We start from the raw sequence: 17507 nt of genomic DNA, 5'->3' as shown, positions 1-17507 counted from the left end.
CACCTGTGTCTCGTTATCCCTTCCCTCCTGTGTGTATTTAACCAGTGCTCCCCTGTGTGTCAGTGCCAGATCGTCTTGTCCCTAATTTAGATTCCTAGTGTTATCGACCCGTTTTGCCTTTTGGATTCCGAGTTTCTGCCCTGTGGTTTTGGACTTCCTGGTTTCCGACTCTTGGACTGAATAAATTCACTTGAGAACTGATTCTGCCTGCCTGCAATTGTGTCCGCCAGTCTCTGTGTTCTGATAAATATATTAAAAAAAGATCAATAAGAGAGATTTGAAATGACATTTGCACCATTTTATACCAAAAGACTGAATGCTCCTGAAAATGTCAAATGGTGTAACCACAAAAGAATGATAGATATTAAATATTGTATCAGCTACAGTGTGTTTAAGTGGATTTATACTAATAATGACTTCATTTACTACATGTAAAAAGTAGTTGTACCTCAAACTGTACTACAGTAAAGTACTAGTACCTCTAACTATACAACATTAAAGTACTAGTACCTCAAACTGTACTACAGTAAAGTACTAGTACTTATTTTATTTATAGTATTTTATTCATGTGTAATACTCCACATTGTTATTATAGCTGCATAGTGACGCCTCTAATCTCATTAAAATAAAAACATATAATATATAAAATATAACCCATACATAATGACAATAAAGCTTCTACCTTTCCTCTCAAACTGAACTTCTACACAGTAAATGTTACTATAAACTAACATGAACTTTATTCTTTATATTTCTGCAGTGAAACATCAGCTGATGATTGATGAGCTGACAGAAGCTGATCTGAATGCTGATCATGTTTCATGTGTTAATAATCGGTTTGAGAGGAAGCATTAATCTGCTGCTGTTGGTTTGGTTTCCTTCTGACTCTGTTTTAAATGTATTCATCTTTCTCTCTGCACACTCACTAAATCACCATTTCTCTCCGGGTGGCAGGAAGAAATCACTCTGGTTCCTCTCCAGCTTTCATTACGGGAGGAGGGGGGGGGGGGTGTTGGGTGATGGGGGGTTGTTCTGCTGCAGGGGGCCGATGCATGAAATGAGTGTTAGTGAGCTCGACCTGCACACTCAAACACCTGCAGAGCTTCAACCAATCAGAGAACACATGCACACGTCTGTCAGCCGGCCAATCACCTCTGATTTAACTGTTACCATGACGACGATTTAGGAAAAGAACAGGTGAGCTCCGTCCTCCAAGTCAGGTTTTTATACAAATGCATCTCTGTTGTCTCATGATGTGTAACTCAGACCAACATTTAGAAAATATCACTAATAAAAAAAGACACAGAATCTATATAAACTAGGGCTGTCAGCGTTAACGCGTTAATCGTGATTAGATTAATGCAATCCATAACGCGTTATTTTTTTAAAAATCTCATTTTAATGTTGCAAGCCTTTTTGTCCCTTCTACTCCCCCGTAGACGGCTCCTCTAGCTGTAGCGCTATGCTTTGAAGTGGCCTCCTGCAGTAAACCTACCGCGCTGATGGAAAGTAAGAGAGCTACTGGACTTTTGAACGGCTTGTTTAGAAGGAGAAGAAGAAGAAGCAGTAAAAGAAGAAGCAGAAGAAGGAGAAGGAGAAGGAGAAGAAGAAGCAGTAGAAGAAGAAGAAGAAGAAGAAGAAGCAGAAGAAGAAGAAGAAGAAGCAGTAGAAGAAGAAGCAGCAGAAGAAGCAGTAGAAGATGAAGAAGAAGGAGAAGAAGAAGAAGCAGAAGCAGAAGCAGTAGAAGAAGAAGAAGGAGAAGAAGAGCTGGCTGCACAGACTCATGTTATATAATCAGAATGAGTAAAGGATGAAATGTGCAGCGCTGCAGACTTTCACGCACATGTGTTGATCTTGTTTTCGTGCTTCATTGAACAACAGTCGCCTTCAGTTGGACCATTTGTGTTTTGACGGGGCGAGCGAGCCGCACACACAGAGAGAGAGAGAGAGAGAGAGAGAGAGAGAGAGAGCCAATGCGATGTTTTCCTCCTCTCGTTACCTTCTCTGCTTCATGGAAACAAATCTTTTGTGCCTCCCGGTTTGTGTGACTGTTACTGTACTGATGCTTGATATGAAGGAACGCTGCAGGCTCTTCATACGAGAGCTCTATCTATAGAAAACTGCTTCTGTTCTTCAGGCCTGGAGGGAACCAACGCTGACTCTTTATTCTCTGCTCTCTGAACCGTCACTGCACACATTCATCTCTGAGCCTGCATCACATCTCCTCCTTGTTCCTCCTCTCGCTCCCTCGGTGAGGGAAGTTAAGTGTGTTTAAGCGAATGTCGCTCTGATTCCACATAAATCCTCTTATGTAACGTCTCCGCTCTGACGGAGAGGGAAGACGAGAGTCTGTGATCTCTGTCGCTTCGCTTTCACTCAGCAGAGAATCAGTCAGGACCGCACAGCAGGGAACTCCAGCAGAGCTCAGTCCCAGCGTCACACACACACACACACACACACACACACACACACACACACACACACACACACAGAGTCAGCTGATCAATAACTCTAATAAGCTATCACTGTTAGTTTGAACCCTTCAGATGTCATGGTGACCTAAACGTTCATCTGAAAGCTCAATGAACGAAGGAAAATTAAAGCTGCAAGCAGGGTGGGACCTTCATCATCATCATCATCACCATCATCATCATCACCACCTTCATCATCACCATAATCATCATCACCATCTTCATCATCACCACCATCATTATCATCATCTTCATCATCATGTGAGAGATTAGGAGCAGACTGGACACTGGACAATGCATGTTGGAGTTATAAAGAGTTTCTCTTTTATGGAGAAACATCAAAATTCGCCACATCGCCATGGCAACCAGGTATAACGAAGGCTAAAAGATTGTAATAACTCTTCATCTCTGAGGTCTTTAGGTGTGATACTGAACATGTGAAGTAGGTCAGATTAAATGTGAAGGAGTTTGTTAAAGTACGAAGCGTGAAAATGGTAAAAAAAAAAATAAAATAAAAAAATAGTGAAAATGGTAAAAATGTAAAAATATGAAAATGGTAAAAATGTGAAAATGGTAAAAAATATGAAAATGGTAAAAATGGTAAAAATGTAAAAATGTGAAAATGTGAAAATGTGAAAAAATGTAAAAATGTGAAAATGTAAAAATGTAAAAATGAGAAAATGGGAAAAATGGGAAAAAAACACACAAAATGGTGAAACTGGTGCCAAAATCTTTCCAGGATAACCATCTGTGGTGCATCTGGAGCGAGGGGGGGGGGCGCCGTAGAGCCGTAGAGCCATTTAACCAACTTCTACCATCCATTAAATATCAGAAGAGAGTTTTTGGAGAACAGAATGAGATCCAGCTCTGATCCGTTTCCCCTCAGAGATTCAACTCTTTCCTTCTCTGATGTTTCTGCTGCAGGTGATGAAGCATCCAGCAGCTCTTCCTCACCCTCCTCTTCCTCACCCTCCTCTTCCTCTTCCTCCTCTTCCTCCTCTTCATCACCCTCCTCTTCCTCACCCTCCTCTTCCTCTTCCTCCTCTTCATCAGTAAACAGCTGTGCAGGAGTCTCTGCAGCTTCATCATGTATTCTGTCTGTCAGCTGTGAGTCATGTTGGATCGATGGACGTCTTCATGCTGCACCTCTAACATACCGACCCTGACGAGGAGGACACGTGTCTGAAGACTGAGGGCCGACCAACCTGCTGCTGCTGCTGGAGCTCCTTCTCTTCACTCAGGTCTGATTCCCTAAGATCCCAAATAAAGGAACTAAACAGCAGCACAGTGTGATAGATGTGTGTGTAGTTATTGTGTGTAGGTATTGTGTGTAGTTGTGAACAGGAGCAACAGGAGCAGACAGCAGTATTTAAATGAGGGTTTTGTGTCTTAATGGAGAGTTTGGACGAGCAGAAATGTGATCAGGTTCTAGTGGAAGAGACCAAAAGTGTTAGGGTCTTCATTAGGGGACATTATAGGTCAACATCAACCATTCAAGTCAAAGGTCACGCTGTCTGTCTGTCATGTAATGCGTGTGAGTCCCACAGGTCAAAGGTCACGCTGTCTGTCTGTCTGTCATGTGATGCGTGTGAGTCCCACAGGTCAAAGGTCACGCTGTCTGTCTGTCTGTCATGTGATGCGTGTGAGTCCCACAGGTCAAAGGTCACGCTGTCTGTCTGTCTGTCATGTGATGCGTGTGAGTCCCACAGGTCAAAGGTCACGCTGTCTGTCTGTCTGTCATGTGATGCGTGTGATCTGCAGTCAGCTGAGCAGGTGAGTCTCAGCTGGAGCTCTGAGCCTCACATCTGATTCAACTCTGCTTTGAAGGTATATTATAGGATTTACAGAGCAGTGGTGTGTGTGTGTGTGTGTGTGTGTGTGTGTGTGTGTGTGTGTGTGTGTGTGTGTGTGTGTGTGTGTGTGTGTGTGTGTGTGTGGTGAGGTTAGATGAGTAGGCCTATATGTGAACACACACACACACACACACACACACACACACACACACACACACGCACACTGAGGCCTCAGCGGACAGGATGAAGCTCTGCGTTCACACTAAACCTGGATTTGGTGTGAATTTCAGGGCTGTGTGCAGAGGTGTGTGTGTGTGTGTGTGTGTGTGTGTGTGTGTGCTTTGTTCTCACTACAGCTGCTCCCTCTCCTCCACTGCTCTTCGTCTGACGATGAGGAGGGAACAAACAGAAGAGTGTGCCTTTAAATAAATGAATTAAATGTTATAATGACTTTTCTTTTGTCTGGGTTGAAACACGTCAGATCAGCAGGTGTGTGATGCTGCAGGTTTCACACATGAATTACGTTCCATCATATCAAACTCAAACCTGACTGAAAATAAAAACTAAAGTAATAGAAGATGAACGTTGAGTGGAGGAAAAGCTGATTCCACATGGTGACCTGAGCAGTAAACCTCGTCTACCTGCTACTGGCTAGTAGAATATAAACCCAGTAGAGCTCTGAGATCTACTGACTCAGGTCAGATAGTTGAGCCCAGAGCTCTGACATCTACTGACTCAGGTCAGATAGTTGAGCCCAGAGCTCTGAGATCTACTGACTCAGGTCAGATAGTTGAGCCCAGAGCTCTGAGATCTACTGACTCAGGTCAGATAGTTGAACCCAGAGCTCTGAGATCTACCGACTCAGGTCAGATAGTTGAGCCCAGAGTTCAAACTAAACATGATGAAGCAGCTTTTACACAACTGGAACAAACTACCAGCAGAACTGAAATCATTTTTAAATCCAGGTTAAAAACATTTCTCTTCTCCTGTGCTTATGATTGAGCACTTTTAAAGCACTTTACATTTTAATCTTTCATTTGCACTCTATGTCCTTACTACTCACTAAAACACATTTAAAACCTGAACACATCTGATTGGATTATAAATGGATTTTAATCTTCATCATTTATTCTTTATTCAGATTGGAGGACTGCAGTTTGTCAAAGATCAGTTGTGATTATCTGGCCTCAGCTCTGAAGTCCAACCCCTCCCATCTGAGAGAGCTGAATCTGAGATTAAACTACCTGAAGGATTCAGACGTGAAGCAGCTGATGGATCTTAAGAAGAGTCCACGCTGCAGACTGGAGACTCTGAGGTCAGTATAGAGTTGGAGTCAGTTCGGTTTAGACCTGCTCTATGTGGAAAGAGCCTTCACATGACTTTGTTGTGATTTGCTTACTTGGTGTTTGTTAATCTTGATGTGCTCTTCAATGTGGACTTTGCACTAGTGAGTTTTCTTTTAGGACTTGTTGGTTTTTGTCTGAGACTCACTGAACTACAGCAATGCACCAACACCAATGTGTAGCTTCCATCTGGATGAAGCACAGCAGAGCTCTTCACACATGATGGTGGAGCGTTAGGACACTGAGATCATCACACTGGGAGATGATTCAGTGGCCAGATGGACAGAGAACCCCCGGGGAACCTCCTCCTCTCTGTGATCAGTGACACGGGATCTTTAAAGACCTCTGAGTCAGGAGCTAGTCTCTCAGGCAATGGAAGGAAACTCCATCACTGAGCTACTGGGATTTATTGGACCAAACACTAACCACTTATCTTCAGTCAGTCAGTCATTCAGCAGAAACACGGTTCATGTTGGTCGGCTTCTTGTTGAACTTACTTGATTTGTGGGTCTTGCTTTTTGATTGATAAGCTAACTCTGTCCTGGACGCTGCAGAGTCTCAGCAGGTGGCCGTAATAAAACAGAAATGAGCTGCTGAGGACTTTGTGTGAAGCGCTGTGACTTCCTCTCCTCACTGTTTGTTTCTGCTGAGTGATTCAGGTCATTTCCCAAAGTCCCAGCTCTGAACTCTGAAGAGGGAACGACCGAGGGAGAGAGAGAAACAAACAACTCCCAGAATAAATAAAAATACAAGAAAAAAAGTGAAAGTGAAAACGCGAATAAAATAATAAGTGAGGCAGTTTGTTTGGTCACTGTAGCTTCACCATCATATTTATTTATTTATGCTACTTGTTAATGTACATGTTTAAATTCTACATATTTCTTTTCAACAAAATGTAAATGTAAATGTATTTTCTTTCCATGTCTGTAATTCATAATGGTAAAGTGTAAATAGAGCAGCTGGATGAGAGCAGAGGAGTCACAGCTGGCTGCAGGTCTGTAATGAATCAGCTCTGACTGATATCACCATCATGAGGCTGGCGCAGTGCTGCAGCAGAGAGAGAGGGGAAACAACACAACCAATCACAGAGGCCGTTACTCATCATAACAGGGAGAGAGAGAGAAAGAGGGAGAGAGAGAGAGAGAGAGAGAGAGAGAGAGAGAGAGAGAGAGAGAGGGAGCGAGAGAAAGACAGAGAGAGAGAGACAGAGAGAGAGAAAAAAAGAGACAGAGAGAGAGAGAGAGAGAGAGAGAGAGAGAGAGAGAGAGAGAGAAAGAGAGAGAGAGAAAAGAGAGAGAGAAAAAAGAGAGACAGAGAAAAAAAGAGAGAGAGAGAGGGAGAAAAAAGAGAGAGACAGAGAGAGAGAAAAAAAGAGAGAGAGAGAGAGAGGGAGAGAGAGAGAGACAGAGAGAGAGAAAGAGAGAGACAAAGAAAAGAGAGAGAGAGCTGCAGTACGGCTGAGCTGATACACAGTGCTGCTCTTACATGTAAGTTCACCTCAGTTTAACCTTTGATCTACATCAGAGCCTAAGCTTTATATGGTAACCATAGCAACAGCACATACGCCACTCACTTTACTCCGAGGATACCTGGAACCTCTCAATGACTCCTGGAGAACTAATCCATAACCTCTGAAACCTCATCAGCGACATCTACATCCTTCACTAGAACATCTATATCCTTCACTAGAACTTCTACATCCTTCACTAGAACTTCTACATCCTCCACTAGAACTCTCCAGGTCCTCTGCAACCTGCTCAAGGAGCTTTTTAACCTTCTTAAAGTCACATTGAGACAGAAGTCAGGGCCTGTATCTTCTGGACTCATATTTACAGAATATGTGACACTGTGGAACGTCACCACATACACATAGTCGGCCTCACCTCGACGCACAGCAAGGGAACCAGTCTTCTCAAGAGGGGTTGGACTCTTTTCCATTCTGGAGTTGCTGCTGCCGAGTCCGTGGTCCTCAACCAGAAAAGGGTGGAGTGCACTCTCCGGGTCGGGGATGAGATTCTGCCTCAAGTGGAGGAGTTCAAGTACCTCGGGGTCTTGTTCACAGTGAGGGAAGGATGGAGCGTGAGACCGACAGGCGGATCGGTGCGGCGTCTGCAGTAATGCGGACTCTGCACAGATCCGTCGTGGTGAAGAGAGAGCTGAGCCGAAAGGCAAAGCTCTGGATTTACCAGTCCATCTTGGTTCCTACCCTCACCTCTGGTCATGAGCTTTGGGTCGTGACCCAAAGAACAAGATCACGGCTACAAGCGGCCGAAATGAGCTTCCTCAAAGTGGACTAAGTGGCTGAGGAGAGGGAAGTCTGGGCTTCCTGCTTAGGCTGCTGCCCCCGTGACCCGACCAGGATAAGAGGAAGAAGACGGTGCGGTGACACTGTAAAACAAGTTTTCCTGCTGATCACATCTACCAACATTACACAGGAAACTCTACTCTCTGCTCACAGTTCTGTTTAATTCATTTGACCAAATTTTAGAAGTTTATACCTACCTTGGATTTTTGGTTTTTGTGTCTAATTCATAAATAAATCAGATCATCATGTGTCCGAACACAGATTTACAGAAATATGAAGAGATAACAGTGAACTCAGGGACACAGGATATAAACTGGAATATGTATTTTTTCATTTCACAGGACCTGAAGGACTTTATAATGAGTCCTGGAAGTTATTCATGACTTTTAAATCCTTTCCACTGACCTCTAAAACTCTCACAGACCTCCTGCGGCTCATAAAGACGCTCCTATATGCTGCACGTCTGATGCTTGTTATTTATCTCAAGGTTCATTCAGTAGAATAGAGACTCACCTATAAACTCTGTTAGTTGCTGTGTGAGCGGAGCGCAGCGCTGAAACAGTGACGGACAGTCTATCAGAGTAATTCAGTGGGAGTCCCGGCACTCTAACTTAATTAGGTCAGTCTATTTTAATTAGCTCTCAGCCTGCAGAGCAAATTAAAACCTCCAGCGCTGTCTCCTTCTCTCTCCCATCATCCTTTGTTGAGCTCTGATTTCTATTGTCCGAGAGGCTCTTTTAGTGTCGTCATTACAGTTTTACTGCATCATTAAAGGCTGCGAGCGGAGAGGTGGAGACAGCTACTGGACCTCACACTGCTAAACCAGAACAATGGCTTTGAAAACATGAAGACAGGAGAGCAGACCAGTTTATACATATTAGATATGAAGAAATATGTGTTTGGATCTCATCTTTTAAACTCTCTGTGGATCTATAAAGAAGTGTCAAACAGCTTATAGATACAACTTTACAATAAAACGACCTACTACTGATACTAATATACTGTATATATACACACACACACACACACACACACACACACACACACACTACTACTAGCGGGTGGAGGTGGTAGGACCAACAGCAGCACAGAACCAGGGAGCAGTTTTAAATGATCTTTATTATATACAGCAAGGTAACAGAACAGGTCTCTGGCAGGATGTGTGGGGGGGGGGGGGGCAGCAGGATTAGGGTCACTGGACACACAGCTGGCAGCAGGTAAGATAATACCAGTAGAGTTAACCCTGACCCTAACCCTGACCCTAACCCTGACCCTGACCCCGACCCTAACCCTGATCCTAACAGACATGAGGCTGACCCTGACCCCGACCCACAGACTTCCATCTGCCCACAAACCAACTTTTACAATCATTCATTTAATTTGATAACAAAAATAAAAGAATATAAAACAAACCCCTGTGTCTTCTTTTTAACTTTGTCAATTTAAACTCAATCACAAACTGTTTAGAACAGCACAAAACAAAATTCAACTGTAATTCATCTTGTTTGTCCTGAGCTGCACCTGTGTCTGGTCATTGTCATCACCATCCTAAAGTACAGATATCTCAAATCTACGGTTACACGCATTTTATGTTTTTTTCCAGTTGTCATAGGGGTCTTCATGGTGGTTTTTACAAACATAAACTATTAAAATGTAATGTCATACTCACCTTTTATTTGCAGGGAGGCGGGGGGAAAGCAACGGACCGCACGTCCCCAGGCCAGTGCACCTAATCCTGAGTTGGGCTCATAAGCGTCAGACAACCTAAACCTAACCTAGCCCGAGCCGGGGATGTGTGGTCTCTTGCACCCCTCCGCCTACTCTGCACTTCTATTTATTGTTTAATTTTTCTGTCAACCTACCTGGTATTCTAACCCTGAACCTAACCATCTTCTATCATAAACCTAAACTTAACCATCCCTTTTCCAGCCTAAACCTAACAGGTTTTTTTCACACCTAAACCTAACCACCCTCTCTTCATGCCTAAACATAACCCTTTGAAGGTTAACCCACCCCTGTTCCCTAATTCTAAACTTAACCATTCCAATTCATGTTTTAACCCAGCCATGTACAAGTTCACCAGAACTACTCTTTTTTTCTTTTTTAAAGTACACTACTACCTTCATCTGGATTTTCCCCTTGTTTTTCTCCTTTCTTTTTTTCTCTTGTTTTCACACACTACCTGTACAAATAAACAATACAACAGTAAACCGACAGGTGCGGCTCGGGACATCCGGACTCTCTTTACTCTCCTCCACCATCTTTACTAACAACAATTTCCAACAGTACATTGCTGTGGCCCACTGGGAGGATTAAACAAACATAAACTCTATGCTGCTCCTCTGGTGGACTCCTGGATTTAGAGTTCCTGTTTTCCCTCCAACCACTTCCCTCTAGGTTGGAAACCCCATCCCCCCCCCTCTTCCTTTCCCTTTCTTCCTTCCCCTTCCATCCCCACTTCACCTATCACCTCCTTTCCCTCTCATTTCCCCCTCACACACAGGTTCATTTGAACTAAGGGTGGGTCTGAGCTGTGGGCCAATCAGAGGAGAGATTGGGCCTAAATTTTGGAGGGAAAGTTCTATTTCCCTTATAAAGGGCCCTCTCTCCCTCTGAGCCTTGTTTCTCCACAGCTTCCCTCTGACGAAGCACTACAGGGTGCGAAACATTAGGGACCCTGCTCTCATCGGATTGTCTGTTTTTAACCCTTTTAATAGCAATTCAGCCTTTTTTACCAATCTTAAAACCCATTGTTGGTCTTCTAATTAATCCATTAAAAGTTAAGTTTTAATCCACCCGAGGAGCACCACCTTTGATCTTACACACCGCCGCCTGGCCTTTCAAGCCTCACTCTCTGCTTTCTCCACGGACCTAACCTCAACCACTACAAGCATGTTTTCCAGGAACCCTAATCCGGGACAAAATGGACATGGACAAAGGAAGGAACCGCACAGGAGCAGTACCAGCAATAGCTGGCGACAGGTTGGTGCTTCACATATGGATGACAATTTGGTGAAGGGTTACAGGCACCGGTTTGGGCAGGGTTGTGGGGAGCAAGGCAGGCCCACAGCTAACTCCCACATGGCCCCCCACACCTCATTCAATACACAGCACAACAGGGACAGACACTCATACATTACAAACACACACAGGTACAACCACTCACCTTTAACACCACGACAGGCCTTGGATCCGGACATAAGGAAAACAGCTAAAGCTCACTACAAGCTCATTCAAGCAGTGCACCACTCAGGAATCATCATGACAGCCAAAGAAACAGGACAAATTCCCACTGGCATGAAAAGACAGACACAAAAACTTACACAATTTATTAAACCATCCTCACCCACTGACAACACACAGAACCAGATCACACAGAACACAATCACATGGCTCAATAACAACTTGGACATTTTACAGGAACATTACACTAACACCATCAACTCTCTTACCAGGACACAGGGCAACCAGCTGGCTCTAAAAGTAGCAACCAACTGGGCGCAAAGACGCTATGGAGCCAGACTGGACCCTCACACAATCAACACAACCCACTCACTCCTTTTCCCCACAGGCCCCCACTGCCCACCTCCCCTATCCCCCCCGGACCCTCCTTCGGATCTTTCTGTTTCTCCTTTCCCTTCTCCTACTTCAAACTTCCCTTCGCCCCCCTCTCTCTACAGGCAAGACCTCCAGGGGACAGCGGACACCATGGCTCCTGGGAACAGCTATCAGCCTGCAAAAACAAAAAACAATATCATCCATAAGGCCAATCAGGGCACCCAGTCCTGGAGCAACAACACCAGGCCGGCCTGCTCCTGGGGGATTCTAATATCAACCAAATCCCACCTTTCCATAACACCGAAGTCCAGGCTGGTAGCTACCCGGGAGCCTCCCTCTACCATTTCATGAAGCTCATGGATCAGACAGAAATACACATAGATACTGAAGTGTTAATTCTCTCAGTGGGGATTACAAACAGGAACAGGCGATACTCGAGGTGAGGGGCAGAAGGCTGGAGCGTTTACCGGGGAACACACGAGGAGAGGAAGTCAAAATCAAGCAGGATGGAAACCAGGGACTCAGTCTGTGAATCAGTGCTGGAAGGTGTGACATGAAGCAAATGAGGATCTGGCTGATTACAGACGAGCTGCAGCTGAGAGTCCAGGTGAGCAGAGTCAATGATGAGGAGGCTGATTAGCAGGAGAAGAGCAGAACAGACTGTGACACTACGACCCCGTTTATACGTACCCGGTTATTTTTAAAAACGGAGACATGAACCATCGTTTGCTCCGTTTAGACACAAACGGAGAATTCGCCCCTAAAAACGAAGCTTTTTAAAAACTCAGAGTGGAGACTTATGAAAACTCAGTTTGCATGTTTGCATGTAAACAGAGAAAAACAGAGATTTGTGGAGCCGGAAACTGCTCCTGGGTTAAATGAGACATAGTTTATAATCTACAGTCTATGTTTATAATCTATGTGATCATGGATGCAGAGTAGCAGTCACATGTATGCTGGTCTCTTTGGATTAGTGCTGTACTATGTGGAGGAATGAAGTGATTCTGATTGGCTAACGTGGGTTTGAGCTGCTCTTGACGGCATATATACACGGGTTAGTGTAAACTGGTGTGCACGCAGTTTTCTTTGTAAATGGAGAGGATGAAATGTCCGTTTATGAAAATATCCGGGGCATGTGTAAACCAGGCGGGGAGTTCTGGTCCTCTGAAATGAAGCCAATGCGGAAGTAACTTAGAGCTGCATTCTATCAAAAGGCCACCAGGGGGCGACCGTCTCTATACAAGTCAATGGAGAAGTAACTTAGAGCTGCATTCTATCAAAAGGCCACCAGGGGGCGACCGTCTCTATACAAGTCAATGGAGAATTCACCAACTTCTCACTTGATTTCTAACCTCAGTAAACGTTTTCAAAATGTGTTTATGGTCTCAATCGCTAGTTTAAAGCCTTCTTCAATGCAGTATGATGTTCATTTGGGACATTTTGGCCTCCCTGATTTTATATGTGACGATAAAGCAGGGTATGCATTAGGGCGTGGCTACGTCCTGATTGACAGGTTGATTGACCAATGTCCTCAAGATCCAGCCCTTGTAACCATAGCAACCTCCCCACTCCGCCTCATGCCCATATAAGTAGAATCCGTGTTTTTATTTTTCCCAGCATGCACCTGAAATGTTCAAGATGGCGCTGCCCAGATTAGAAACTATTGGCTTCAGAGCAGCAGTCCACAAACCAATGGGTGACGTCACGGATGTTACGTCTGTTTCTTTATACAGTCTATGGTGTAAACGTAGTCTACTACTAATTTCAGGCAATTAGATGATTGTAGCTGGAGTTTATTTACTGATATTAAAGTGAACAAATAAACAATAAAAACAAACATTTCCAGAACAGTTGAACTGCTCCTTTAATGTCGATGGTTGAAGACGATGAGCTAGAGGAAGAGTTCAGAGTAGATTACTTTGTGAAGCTTCACTGAACCTGAATCCTTCAACATAATTAAGATTAGTTTCACAGAGACGCCACAAATGGATCCAATTAAAAACCAGTGATGTAAAATATTACAGCCAGAACCAAACTGGTTCATAATGAGACGCATAAAAAGTGACAGGGACGAAAGAAAATGTCTCTTTGATTCTCTGCAGTTCAACATCCAGATATTAGATCCATTAAACAGCCTGATGAGAAAAGAGCTTTCTTCTTCTTCTTCATCTTCTTTTATTTCCAGAATAAAGCTCAGTAACTAATAAGAGTTGGTAAGATGATGAATTAATAAATCAGTTAAACTAGATTTAAAAGCAGCATCAGGTTTGTTAAAATGTACATTTAGTATTTTTGTTGGTTTTCTAGATAAATTCAGACTGAACTCCGCAGCAAGACATCATGGAGGTTACGACCACTTCAATATAATCAATATATTAAAAAAAGATCAATAAGAGAGTCAAGGAAGGAAGGAAGGGTGGAAGAGGAAGGAAAGGAGGAAATGAGGAAGGAAGGAAAGAAGGAAAGAAAGAAAGGACAGAAGGAAGGAAGGAAGGAAGGGACTGAATTCAGACTGAACTCCGCAGCAAGACATCATGGAGGTTACGCCCAGTTCAATATAATCAATATATTAAAATAAGATCAATAAGAGAGATTTGAAATGACATTTGCTCCATTTTATACCAAAAGACTGAATGCTCCTGAACATGTCAAATGGTGTAACCACAGTAGAATGATGGATGTTAAATATTGTATCAGCTACAGTGTGTTTAAGTGGACTTATACTAATAATGACTTCATTTAAAACATGTAAATTAAAGTGTTTTGTTAATATTAAGCAGAAAAGATGTTAAAAACAAACGTTATATCTCAACAAATGATGTAAAATGTGTTTTAAAAGCAGTGTTGTGTTGCTGAAAGTTGATTATATTTATTCCACATTTTACTTCACATTTATTTTCCTGTATATAAAATCAGATTTTAATGAAAGAATACCGGTTACACCACAGGACACATCGTTGAGCCTAATATAGAAATACACTTTATGAACCCTTTATTGGGCAAATCATTATATTTGGTAACTTCTAGAAATATCCCAAAATATCCTTCCTTCCTTCCTTCCTTCCTTCCTTCCTTCCTTCCTTCCTTCCTTCCTTCCTTCATTCATTCATTCATTCATTCATTCTTTCCTTCCTTCCTTTCCTTCCTCCCTGCCTTCTTTCTTCCCTTCCTCTTTTCCTTTCTCCCTCCCTCGTTCCTTATTTCCTCCGTCCTTCCTTCCCTTCCTTCCTTCCATCTGTCCTTCCTCCCTCCCTCCTTCTCTCCTCCCTTCCTTCTTTCCTTCCTCCATCCCCCTTTCTTCTTTCTTCCCTTCCTTCCTCCCTCCTTCTCTCTTTCTTTCCTTCCTTCCTTCCTTCCCTCCTTCCTTCCCTCCTTCCTTCCTTCCTTCCTTTCAATGAGTGTCCTATAAAGGGTTAATAATAATACTGTAAATAAGAAGCGTGTTTTCTGCACATTTGGTTATTTTCTGGTTTCTGTATTTTCAGTTTTTTTGCTTCCTGCTTCATCACCATGACGACCTGCAGCCTCTGATGGATGTTGGTTCGCTGCAGGCAGGAAGACGCTGAGCTGCTCTCTCCTCCAACAGCATCAAACCATCATCTGTGGAAATGAAGCCTGTCCACACACACGATGATGATGATGATGATGATGACGACGGATGGAGGGAATAACGCAGAGTCTGTCAGCAGAGCAACGAGTCAAATTAGCATCGAGTCGACTGTTTACTGTATTTATGAGTTCCTCCTTAAAGAGACGGGAGCTGAACCGGCCGGTTTCACACAGAGGAGGAACTGAGGCTCAGCAGAGGAGACCGGGAGGAGATGAATAAAGAGATTTATTCCAGCAGAGACTCAGAAAATAAACATTGAGCTGCAGATGTGAAGAATATCTCCTGCAAGACCCGTTCAGATCAGAGTGCTGCTGCTTTTTTACTTTTATTAACCCTCCCGTCGTCCTCCCGGGTCAAGGAAGGACTTAAGGAGGAAAAGAGGAAGGAAGTAAGGAGAGAAGGAAGGGAGGAAGGAAAGGAGTAAGGAAAGGAGTAAGGAGGGAGGGATGAAAGGAGTAAGAAAGGAAGGAAGGAAGGAAAGGAGTAAGAAAGGAAGGAAGGAAGGAAGGAAAGAAAGGATTAAAGAGGAAGGAAGGAAGGAAGGAAGGAAGGAAGGAAGGAAGGAAGGAAGGAAGGAAGGAAGGAAGGAAGGAAGGGTTCGTCCTTAAAGAGACGGTAGCTGAACCGGCTGGTTTCACACAGAGGAGGAACTGAGGCTCAGCAGAGGAGACCGGGAGGAGATGAATAAAGAGATTTATTCCAGCAGAGACTCAGAAAATAAACATAGAGCTGCAGATGTGAAGAATATCTCCTGCAAGACCCGTTCAGATCAGAGTGTGGCTGCTATTTTACTTTTATTAACCCTCCCGTCATCCTCCCGGGTCAAGGAAGGACTTAAGGAGGAAAAGAGGAAAGAAGTAAGGAGAGAAGGAAGGGAGGAAGGAAAGGAGTAAGGAGGGAGAGATGAAAGGAGGGAGGGAAGAAGGAAGGAAGGAAGGAAAGAGCTGAACCGGCCGGTTTCACACAGAGGAGGAACTGAGGCTCAGCAGAGGAGACCGGGAGGAGATGAATAAAGAGATTTAATATAGATTATATAGAGCTACATAGAGCTGGCAGGCAGGAAGGAAGGAAGGAAGGAAGGAAGGAAGGAAAGGAGTAAAGAGTTAATACAGATTATATAGAGCTGCAGATGTGAAGAATATCTCCTGCATGACCCGTTCAGATCAGTGCTGCTGCTTTTTTACTTTTATTAACCCTCCCGTCGTCCTCCCGGGTCAAGGAAGGACTTAAGGAGGAAAAGAGGAAGGAAGTAAGGAGAGAAGGAAGGGAGGAAGGAAAGGAGTAAGGAGGGAGGGAGGGAGGAAAGGAGGAAGGAAGGAAGGAATAAGGATGAAAAGAGGAGGGAATTTAGGAGAGAAGGAAGGAAGGAAGGAAGGAAGGAAAGGAGTAAGGAAGGAAGGAAGAAAGGAATAAGGATGAAAAGAGGAGGGAATTTAGGAGAGAAGGAACGAATGAAGGAACGAAAGGAGTAAGGAAGAAAGAAAGGAAGGAAGGCAGGAAGGAAGGAAGGAAGGAAGGAAGGAAAGAAAGGATTAAAGAGGAAGGATGGAAGGAGGAGGGAGAAAAGAAAGAGGGGAGGGAACAGTCAAAAGAGACGGGGTCAATTTGACCCGGGAGGACGACACAAAGGGTTAAAGTTGTTTCATTTGTTCAAGATCTCCACAATCAAACTTTATTTTTATTCTTATTTTTTTTACTAGCTTTCAAAGTGCTTAAAATATGACGAACAAGCTAAACAAAGACTAACGAGACACGAGACATAAAACTGATGAGAAGGTGGTAAATAAAAACTAAAATGAATCAGCCGTCTGTCTTTAAACCTCTTCGTCTCTTATCTGTGTGATGGAGGGATGAAAGCAGACGTGAGAGGAGGTGAAGAGAAGGAGTGATGTTTAAAAGTGTTCCTGTCCTCCTCACAGGTCAGAGCGGCACACACACACACGCACACACACACTCAGACACACACACACACACACACACTGAAACAACGTGACAGCTTCCAGAAGTGAAAATAAATGTAGGTTTAATGAAACTGCTGCCGTCACCCTGCAGCTCGTCTTCATCTGCAGAGATATTTATATCCTTCAAACCTGCTTCTGTTTTAAGCTATGCTAAGCTAACGTGCTAATCAAGCTATGCTAAGCTAACGTGCTAATCAAGCTATGTTAAGCTAACATGCTAAGCTAACATGCTAATCATTCTCACCTCAACATTTATATACATCTTTCTTTCCTTTCAGACAGCTGAAGCTTCATATTAAACTTTAAACGTGTGTGTGTGTGTGTGTCTGTATGTGTATCTCTGTGTGTGTGTGTGTGTGTGTGTGTGTGTGTGTGTGTGTGTGTGTAAATCGACAGGAAGTGTGTGTGTGCTGCTTCCTTCACGCTGCGTCGTTCAGACAGGAAACAGCTGACTGAAGCTCGCTGT

This window comes from Scomber japonicus, chromosome 23 (assembly GCF_027409825.1).
Source record: "Scomber japonicus isolate fScoJap1 chromosome 23, fScoJap1.pri, whole genome shotgun sequence".
Classification (NCBI taxonomy): domain Eukaryota; kingdom Metazoa; phylum Chordata; class Actinopteri; order Scombriformes; family Scombridae; genus Scomber; species Scomber japonicus.
This window is presented reverse-complemented; position numbering follows the sequence as displayed.